Source organism: Lolium rigidum, chromosome 6 (assembly GCF_022539505.1).
Source record: "Lolium rigidum isolate FL_2022 chromosome 6, APGP_CSIRO_Lrig_0.1, whole genome shotgun sequence".
In the NCBI taxonomy this organism is placed as follows: Eukaryota; Viridiplantae; Streptophyta; class Magnoliopsida; order Poales; family Poaceae; genus Lolium; species Lolium rigidum.
In genome coordinates, this window is record NC_061513.1 from 174,440,091 (window position 1) to 174,451,058 (window position 10,968).

The following is a 10,968-nucleotide window of genomic DNA, read 5'->3' on the forward strand; positions in this document are numbered from 1 at the left end:
GGTTTGCTACTTTTTCCGTATCAACAGATACGAAGAAAAATCCTAACGGACACGTTAGGTACCCGATAAATATGACTGGGACTCGACAGAATGGTAAGACCTTAAGCGGCACCTGTCGAAGTTTAAACCAGTATCCCAAGATCATGTCCAGGGACGTGATCTTGAAGTAGGTTTTTGCGGATTGCCACTAGAGCAGTTAACTAGTACCTGATCCGTCAGATGAACTAGCCCCAACTACCATTATCCCTGTACAATATAGAAATTCATATGCAAAGATATGTGATAAAGTTCAAAGTTATCGAATAAATATAAAGGTGGAGATTTTCCCTGACTCTATGATACGTCCCCGACGTATCCATAATTTCTGTCGTTCCATGCTTGTTTTATGACAATACTTACATGTTTTGCTTGCACTTTATGATGTTTTCATGCATTTTCCGGAACTAACCTATTAACAAGATGCCACAGTGCCAGTTCTCGTTTTTATGCTGTTTTTGGTTCCAGAAAGGCTGTTCGGGCAATATTCTCGGAATTGGACGAAATCAACGCCAAACCTCCTATTTTCTCCGGAAGGCTCCAGAACACCGAAGAAGAGTCGGAGAGGGGCCAGGGGGCCACCACACCACATGGCGGCGCGGGCCAGGCCTAGGCCGCGCCGGCCTAGGGTGTGGCGCCCCCAGGTGCCCCCCTGCGCCGCCTCTTCGCCTATAAAAGCCCTTTCGACCTAAAAACGCAGTACCAATTGACGAAACTCCAGAAAGACTCCAGGGGCGCCGCCACCGTCGCGAAACTCCAATTCGGGGGACAGAACTCTGTCCCGGCACCCTGCCGGGACGGGGAAGTGCCCCGGAAGCCATCTCCATCAACGCCACCGCCTCCGCCATGCTCCGTGAGTAGTTCCCCCATGGACTACGGGTTCTAGCTGTAGCTATGTCGGTATTCTCTCCCCCATGTACTTCAATACAATGGTCTCATGAGCTGCCTTACATGATTGAGATTCATCTGATGTAATCGGTGTTGTGTTTGTTGGGATCCGATGGATGATACATTATGATTAGTCTATCTATAAAGTTTGTGAAGTTATTGTTGCTGCAATCTTGTTATGCTTAATGCTTGTCACTAGGGCCCGAGTGGCATGCTCTTAGATTTGAGCTCTATATTGTTGCTTAGATTGTATCTACAAGTTGTATGCACATGTCACTGTCCGGAACCAATGGCCCCGAAGTGACAGAAATCGGGACAACCGGAGGGGATGGTAGTGATGTGAGGATCACATGTTTTCACGGTGTGTTAATGCTTTGCTCCGGTGCTCTATTAAAAGGAGTACCTTAATATCCAGTAGTTTCCCTTGAGGCCCGGCTGCCACCGGCTGGTATTGCGAGCACGTACGACTATATACGGAAAACATGCCTACATGATTAATAAGCCTGATGTTCTTTTTTAATGCTTTATCAATCCTATCAATTGCCCAACTGTAATTTGTTCACCCAACACTTGTTATTGGAGAGTTACCACTAGTGTAGATAGCTGGGAACCCCGGTCCATCTTTCATCATCATATACTCGTTGTACATGTCAACTGTTTTCTGGTGCCATTGCTCTCATACTACTATTACTTGCTGTCGTGTTACTGTTACTACTGCTCTCATATTACTTGCTACTTTCACATCACCCCTGTTGCTAGTGCTTTTCCGAGTGCAGCTGAATTGACAACTCGGTTGTTAAGACTTATAAGTATTCTTTACCTCCCCTTGTGTCGAATCAATAAATTTGGGTTTTACTTCCCTCGAAGACTGTTGCGATCCCCTATACTTGTGGGTCATCAAGACTATTTTCACGGCGCCGTTGCCGGGGAGGCATAGCTCTACTCATAAGTTCACCTGGGGAGTACACTCTACCTCCCTCTCTGTTTTTATTTTGTTTAATTTTGTTTTGCTTAGTTTACTTTTGTCTAGTTTATTTATGCTTAGTTTATTTCTGTCTAGTATTATTTTGCTTAGGTTACTTTTGCCTAGTTACTTTTTGTCTTGTTTTATTTTCCTCATATACCCAAATATCCATAAAAATTTGAAAAACCGAAAAATTAAAAACTGCTGTTATGGGAGAACCAACAACCTACTTGGAGCTTATAGAATGTTATAATTGTTATAGAGAATCAAGAACTGGTAAAATAATGAGTGCTATGATAGAAAAATTGAATACAATTGCTAAAATCTTGCTTGAACGCCATGATATAAACTGCTGCTCTCAACAGGATACTAAACATCTTAAATTTCAATGTGGCTTTAGTGAGGAATTTTTAATTAAGAACTATAATCAGAATTGCTATATTCATTATGGGTTCGAAGAGGTAGAACAATTTGTCTTATTTATGGGAGCCTCCGAGATAGAATCCTTCATGGTTGAGAATTATGAAACTTGTGTTGTTTGTAAGGGCCATAAAGATTATGTCTCTACTATCCTTAATTCTTGCATAGAATGCTACGAGTAGGAATCCTTATATCCTTGATTATAAAGAGAGACACATTAATGCACAAGAATGCACTCACAATTTGCGGGAACCGGTGGAAGAAGAAATTGATGAACCTGAAAGCTCATTGGATGAAAAAGAGGAGGAAATTGATGAACCTGAAAGCTCATTGGATGAAAAAGAAGAGGAGAGCGACGAACAAAAGGAGGAAGAATGGATTAGCTACCCATGTCAACCTTCTAATGAGAGTAACTCTTTATCTCTTACACTATTTGATTGTCCTCCATGCTTACCGGAAGAGGTTGAATGTTATGTTCCTGTGGATTCTCTTGAAGTATTGCCTATGAGTAAAACTTGTGAAAATAATTATTCTACTGTTATTTATGATAATCCATGCTACTTTGATAAATCTTATGATAATGCTTTGTTTGTGCCTGATGTCGAAATGCATGGTACTAAAGAATTTTGCTTGGCAAATGTTTATGATAAAGCTCTAGATGATGGTCCTATGTTACTTGATAATATTAATTGTACTACTAATGAAAATGGGATTGGAGAGTTCTTGACTTATTCTATGAGTCCCATATCTATTGAGATTGATCAACTACCTTGTTATATTATTAATAAAAGTAAGTTTGAAAGTTTTAATTCCACTATTCTTGAACTTGATAAAAATTATGTGTTTGGAAATCATGAAAAGTATGCTGCATGTGATAGCTATATTGTTGAGTTTGTTCATGAAGCTACTGAAAATTATTATGAGAGAGGAAAATATGGTTGTAGAAATTTTCATGGTACTAATACACCTCTCTATATGCTGAAATATTTGAAGCTATTCTTGTTTTATCTTCTTATGCTTGTCACTTTGTTCGTCATGAATTTATTTGTGTACAAGATTCCTTTGCATAGCAAGCATGTTAGGCTTAAATGTGTTTTGAATTTGCCTCTTGATGCTCTCTTTTGTTTCAAATACTATTTCTTGCGAGTGCATCATTAAAACTGCTGAACCCATCTTAATGGCTATAAAGAAAGCAACTTCTTGGAAGATAACCCATGTGTTATTTTGCTACAGTACTTTGTTTTATATTTGTGTCTTGGAAGTTGTTTACTACTGTAGCAACCTCTCCTTATCTTAGTTTTGTGTTTTGTTGTGCCAAGTGAAGCCTCTAATCGAAGGTTGATACTAGATTTGGATTTCTGCGCAGAAACAGATTTCTTTGCTGTCACGAATCTGGGCAAAATTCTCTGTAGGTAACTCAGAAAATTATGCCAATTTACGTGAGTGATCCTCAGATATGTATGCAACTTTCATTAGTTTTGATTTTTCTGATTTGAGCAACGGAAGTATTTTATTAAAATTCGTCTTTACTGGCTGTTCTGTTTTGGCAGATTCTGTCTCTGTTTTTTGCATTGTCTCTTGTGGACTTTAAGCGAGGTTTTCTAGACGTAGAGGGCTGTAGCTAATGTTTTATTGAGTTCTTGCAATGTGCCACTACAGGACCAAGGTGGATTCAAATTTTTTGAAGTACTAACCCCTCTAATGAAGTTTGTGAGAAGTTTGGTGTGAAGGAAGTTTTCAAGGGTCAAGAGAGGAGGATGATATATGATCAAGAAGAGTGAAAAGTCTAAGCTTGGGGATGCCCCCGTGGTTCATCCCTGCATATTTCAAGAAGACTCAAGCGTCTAAGCTTGGGGATGCCCAAGGCATCCCCTCTTCATCAACTTATCGGGTTCCTCCCCTGAAACTATATTTTTATTCGGTCACATCATATGTGCTTTACTTAGAGCGTCTGTGTGTTTATTTTCGTTTTGTTTTGTTTGAATAAGATCGGATCCTAGCTATCCTTGTTTGGGAGAGAGACACGCTCCGCTTTTTCATATGAACACATGTGTTCTTCGTTTTACTTTTAATGTTCAATGATAAAAGTTGGAAGCTACAATACTTATTGGTTATTTGGTTGGGAAAAGAAAATGTCTCATATGTTGTGGATAATTTGACACTTGGCAATTGTTTTGAGCTCTCAAGTAGATCATAAGTTTTTGCATGTAGTTTAAACCTATTAGTGGAGAACTACTGTAAAGCTTGTTAAAATTGGTTTGCATAATTGATCTCTCTTAAGGTCTAGATATTTTACGGTAAAAGTGTTTGAGCAACAAGGAAGACGGTGTAGAGTATTATAATGCCTGCGATATGTTCTTATGTAAGTTTTGCTTGTACCGGTTCATACTTGTGTTTGCTTCAAACAACCTTGCTAGCCTAAGCCTTGTATCGAGAGGGATTACTTCTCATGCATCCAAAATCCTTGAGCCAACCACTATGCCATTTGTGTCCACCATACCTACCTACTATGTGGTATTTCCTGCCATTCCAAAGTAAATTGCTTGAGTGCTACCTTTAAACAATTCAAAATGCTTCTCAATTTGTGTTAATGTTTTATAGCTCATGAGGAAGTATGTGGTGTTTATCTTTCAATCTTGTTGGGCAACTTTCACCAATGGACTAGTGGCTTCATCCGCTTATCCAATAATTTTGCAAAAAGAGCTGGCAATGGGATTCCCAGTCCCAAATTAATTAACCTAAATAGACACTCCTCCATGGTATGTGATTGTTGGACGGCACCCGAGAATTCGGTTAGCCATGGCTTGTGTAAGCAAAGGTTGGGAGGAGTGTCATCATAATAAAACTAAAATAAAAAGGCACTCCTTCATGGTATGAGATTGTTGGCAGGCACCCGAGGATTCGGTTAGCCATGGTTTGTGAAAGAAAGGTTGGAAGGAGTGCCACCCAAAAATAAAAATAATTCATGGGAGCCGCTCTTTGAAGGTTTGTTTGGCAAGGGGGTTAGTGTACCCATTACCATTCGTTGACAACAACAAACACCTCTCAAAATTTTACTTTTTATGCTCTCTTTATGTTTTCAAAACCAAAGCTCTAGCACAAATATAGCAATCGATGCTTTCCTCTTTGAAGGACCATTCTTTTACTTTTATGTTGAGTCAGTTACCTACTTCCTCCCACCTTAGAAGCAAACACTTGTGTTAGCTGTGCATTGATTCTTACATACTTGCATATTTGCATTCATCATATTACTTTGTGTTGACAATATCCATGAGATATACATGTTGAAAGTTGAAAGCATCCGCTGAAACTTATATCTTCCTTTGTGTTGCTTCGATGCCTTTACTTTGAATCTATTGCTTTATGAGTTAACTCTTATGCAAGAATTTTGATGCTTGTCTTGAAAGTACTCTTCATGAAAAGTTTTGCTATATGTTATCTACTTTTTAGCAACTATAGATCATTGCCTTGAGTCACTTCATTCATTTCATATGCTTTGTAATAGTATGATCAAGGTTATGTAAGTAGCATGTCACTACAGAAATTATTCTTTTTATCGTTTACCTGCTCGGGACGAGCGAGAACTAAGCTTGGGGATGCCGATACGTCCCCGACGTATCCATAATTTCTGTCGTTCCATGCTTGTTTTATGACAATACTTACATGTTTTGCTTGCACTTTATGATGTTTTCATGCATTTTCCGGAACTAACCTATTAACAAGATGCCACAGTGCCAGTTCCTGTTTTCTGTTGTTTTTGGTTCCAGAAAGGCTGTTCGGGCAATATTCTCGGAATTGGACGAAATCAACGCCAAACCTCCTATTTTCTCCGGAAGGCTCCAGAACACCGAAGAAGAGTCGGAGAGGGGCCGGGGGCCACCACACCACATGGCGGCGCGGGCCGGGCCTAGGCCGCGCCGGCCTAGGGTGTGGCGCCCCCGAGTGCCCCCTGCGCCGCCTCTTCGCCTATAAAAGCCCTTTCGACCTAAAAACGCGGTACCAATTGACGAAACTCCGGAAAGACTCCGGGGCGCCGCCACCGTCGCGAAACTCCAATTCGGGGGACGGAACTCGTCCCGGCACCTGCCGGGACGGGGAAGTGCCCCCGGAAGCCATCTCCATCAACGCCACCGCCTCCGCCATGCTCCGTGAGTAGTTCCCCCATGGAGTACGGGTTCTAGCTGTAGATATGTCGGTATTCTCTCCCCCATGTACTTCAATACAATGGTCTCATGAGCTGCCTTACATGATTGAGATTCATCTGATGTAATCGGTGTTGTGTTTGTTGGGATCCGATGGATGATACATTATGATTAGTCTATCTATAAAGTTTGTGAAGTTATTGTTGCTTTGCAATCTTGTTATGCTTAATGCTTGTCACTAGGGCCCGAGTGGCATGATCTTAGATTTGAGCTCTATATTGTTGCTTAGATTGTATCTACAAGTTGTATGCACATATCACTGTCCGGAACCAATGGCCCCGAAGTGACAGAAATCGGGACAACCGGAGGGGATGGTAGTGATGTGAGGATCACATGTTTTCACGGTGTGTTAATGATTTGCTCCGGTGCTCTATTAAAAGGAGTACCTTAATATCCGAGTAGTTTCCCTTGAGGCCCGGCTGCCACCGGCTGGTAGGACAAAAGATGTTGTGCAAGTTTCTCATTGCGAGCACGTACGACTATATACGGAAAACATGCCTACATGATTAATAAGCCTGATGTTCTTTCTTAATGCTTTATCAATCCTATCAATTGCCCAACTGTAATTTGTTCACCCAACACTTGTTATTGGAGAGTTACCACTAGTGTAGATAGCTGGGAACCCCGGTCCATCTTTCATCATCATATACTCGTTCTACATGTCAACTGTTTTCTGGTGCCATTGCTCTCATACTACTATTACTGCTGCTGTGTTACTGTTACTATTGCTCTCATATTACTGCTACTTTCACATCACCCCTGTTGCTAGTGCTTTTCCAGGTGCAGCTGAATTGACAACTCAGTTGTTAAGACTTATAAGTATTCTTTACCTCCCCTTGTGTCGAATCAATAAATTTGGGTTTTACTTCCCTCGAAGACTGTTGCGATCCCCTATACTTGTGGGTCATCACTCTACGATTCAAAAAAAATCTCGGGGGCTACTGACATAGGCATCCCCAATGGGCCTGCCGAAGAAGGTACCCGGGGTTTATTGAAGGCCCACGACCCGAAGGATAAGAAGATTCGGAAGCCCAAGATACTATTAAGGAAAGCTAGAGTTGTAATAGGAAGCATTATTTGTAATCTTGCGGGATGGGTTAGAAACCCTCCCGGACTCTGTAAACTTGTGTATCACGAATCCCTCGGCTCCACCTCCTATATAAGGGGGAGTCGAGGGACAAAGAAAGCATCGAATCATTGTTTCACAAACCCTAGTTTTTACATCGTCGAGTACTTTTCGGCTAAAACCTTCGAGATCTACTTGCCCTCTACATCCAACGAAAGCCTAGTCTACTATTCGTAGGCATTGACAAGTTAATACCTTGTCAGCAGCAGCAGCCAACATAGCATAGCAAGCAGCAGCAGAGAGCGCAGCAGCAGCAGCCAGCCTAGCACAGCAGTAGCAGCACTGCATGGCAGCAATTCCAGGAGGGGGAGCATCCATGACCTGAGCTAGACCAAGAGGTGAAGGAGGAGCTAGAACTGGTGTACTGGCAAGGCCAGCACACCAAGGAGATGGATGCAAGGGTATCCAGAGCAAGGGAGGAGGAAGAACAGGGAAAGAAGAGACGGAGGCGAACATACCTGGGAGCAGGAGCTCGTCGACGCAGCCATGGCGGATGCAGCGGCACAGACCAGGCCACGGCAGCGCCAAGCCGCAGCCAGGCCAGGCCACGTCGAGCACCACCGCGCCCAGCACCACACCAGCAAGCCGCCGAGCGACCCCAGGGAGGTCAGGACCGCCCGCCGACACGCATCACCGGCGAGGACCGCAACCCTAGCACTAGAGAGGGTTGAGGTCAAGTGAACCAGGTCGCACGCGTCAGATCGACGCGGATGGATCGACGCGCCATCACGGGCTGCGTCGATTGCGCCCCATGGCGAGGGCCAATACCACCGGAGTCAGCCGGAATCGGCCGGCGACGGCGCGGGCGACGCGAGCGTCGCGGGAGCGATTTAGGGTTAGGGTTTCTATCGAGCGAGAGAGAAGGGGACAAATGAGGCCGACCGAGCCGGACCGAACGAGTCGGTTCGACCTAACCCGTTGGGCTCCACTGACAAGTGGGCCCAGGGGTAAAACTGTCATTTCCCAATTTTGTAAAAGACAGAAACTTTGAATAAAGATAGAAAAGGGATAAGGACTCTAAAAAATAAATAAAAATATGTAAACCACTCAGAATAAAATTCTCTATCATAATAAAATATGAAATGGAATTTTTGAGACAATTATAAATGAGTCATATATAAAAACAAGGAATTAATCATTAAAAATCAACCCTTATATTTTTAATGATAAAAATAAGGCCATAAATGCTTTTGGATTTTAAAAACATCTTGGCAACATTCCAAGGTAGAAAAATTACTCTTAAGAAGTATCCCTAAATTATTCTTCGTAATTACCTCTGACATAAAATAATAAAACACCGGGAAGGGGGGAACAAAACCCTAAAGTTGAATCATGCATAATTGCTTCTTTAACCATTGCCCTTATCGGACAATGATGCTATCTTTCAGCAACAGAGGACAAGGGTCAGTCCACACTATCGAACTGCAACACTTTGCAGTCTTCAGGCAAGTTCATCGCTTGCTCATGTCATTTGAGTATTTTTACCAAATTACTTGCAAAGTACTATACTTATCACTCTTGCATGAAAAGCAAAAGTATTACTTTCATAACTATGAATATGACTATGTGGTTGGCAATGGAACCATGGAATGTGTTGACATGGTGGAGGTTCCATTGCAATGGGTTTATATCCATCTAGGATTAAACAACAAATGTCGTCCAATGATTCTTGTGCTGTAAAACTCGTGTTAACCATAAGATCTGGAGTGGGACGGAGTAGTCAATCGTATTTCCACCTCTTGTACATCAACGGATGCGCTTACCGTAGTCACTTGAATCCCGAGGGACAAGCGGAGTGGTTGGGGAGCCCTAAGTCCCCATGGTAATGCGGTCTATGATGGGTTGCAACGACCGGCGAAGGTATCGGGCCAGGATGCCTGATAGTAGTTGAGGTCGAATGGTATCCTATGGATACGCTGACCGGAGAGAACCCAAGGTCGGAATTGCAACAAAGGGTGGGTGTGCGAGGTAGCGGAGAAATATGATTGGCTAAGACCTTATACCGGCCTTACACCAAAGGAAGTGTGGACGGGAAAGCTGCCCGGTTGGCACCATGGTTAAGATCTCTTATGGGTAAAGCAACACACGTCTGCAGAGTGTAATGAATCGTGACCTGTCACTCCCTGTTCCGGGTTTTGGAACTGCGAACGCTGCCGGAAAGGAATTCCATGAAGTTCTAGTAAACCGGTGAAGGCTGACGGACATAGTTCTTCTTGATAAAGCAACCTTTTGAAGAAATGGTTATTAAAACATGCATTGGTATTAGACTTTCTGGTCTAGTATCGTAGCTAGTGCATTAAACACCTCTTTCCTAATATGAACTTGTTGAGTACGCTCGTACTCATACCACTCTTAAATCCCCTGCTTAGATTGTCTGAATCGACTTGAGGAGGACACCGATGGCCAAGAAGGAGTAGATGGGATCTGCTATGAAGAGCCAGAACTCTCCGGAGGTGTAGAGGGAGTGGACTACCTCATCGTCTACGGAGCCGGGGAGGGTTCCGAAGGAGAACAAGCATAGTGTACCCTACTAGTACTAGTAACCGAGCAGTATTAACACTTAGTACTTAGCTGCTCGAGGAGAATAAATGTATAACCTGCTAAGACTTCTATATTGTAAGCTAAGTCGGGTTCACCTCGAACCCAGGAGTATTCCTCTCTGGACCCAGGAGGAGCTCCAAGATGATGTATATATTTGGTTTGTAATAATGTATGAATGAGTTATGGACCAGCTATGTTCTGTTGTACTACTCTGAGGGACGTAACATTTGCGGATTGGTACTCCGTGAATGTTATATCAACGACTGGCATACTACAACATGCAGTGGTATGCAGGATCGCCACAGTTGGTATCAGAGCAAAAGCTTTGACCTTAGGTTGGAACCTAGTAAATGGGACAGAACGTTAGGAGTCAAATAGGATTATTAAAGAATTCTCTAAAAATATGGTGTATATTCACTTGAGAATAAAACAATCATATCTTTTAGTGCGATAATTCTTTATTATCACTATTATGATGCATCATTACTAATATTATATTTTTTCTTATCCACAGCCTAAAATGGCCAGTTCACGTTCCGGACGTAACGTGAAAGTGAAGGAATCAACTCTGAACGATTATGACGGAGGACTCGCTGATATTCTCCGTGCAATGTTACTCGAATTTGGGTGCGATCCCCAAATCCGAGTAATGAAGTACATGTACTACGACGGTACAGTACTGGCGAAGTGTAGGGTAGGACTACAACTACCAAAATCCCTAGGAATGAGTGCAGTGATGCCAGCAGGAGAGGCTAGAACCATAAGAACAGCCTATCACATAGCCATAATGA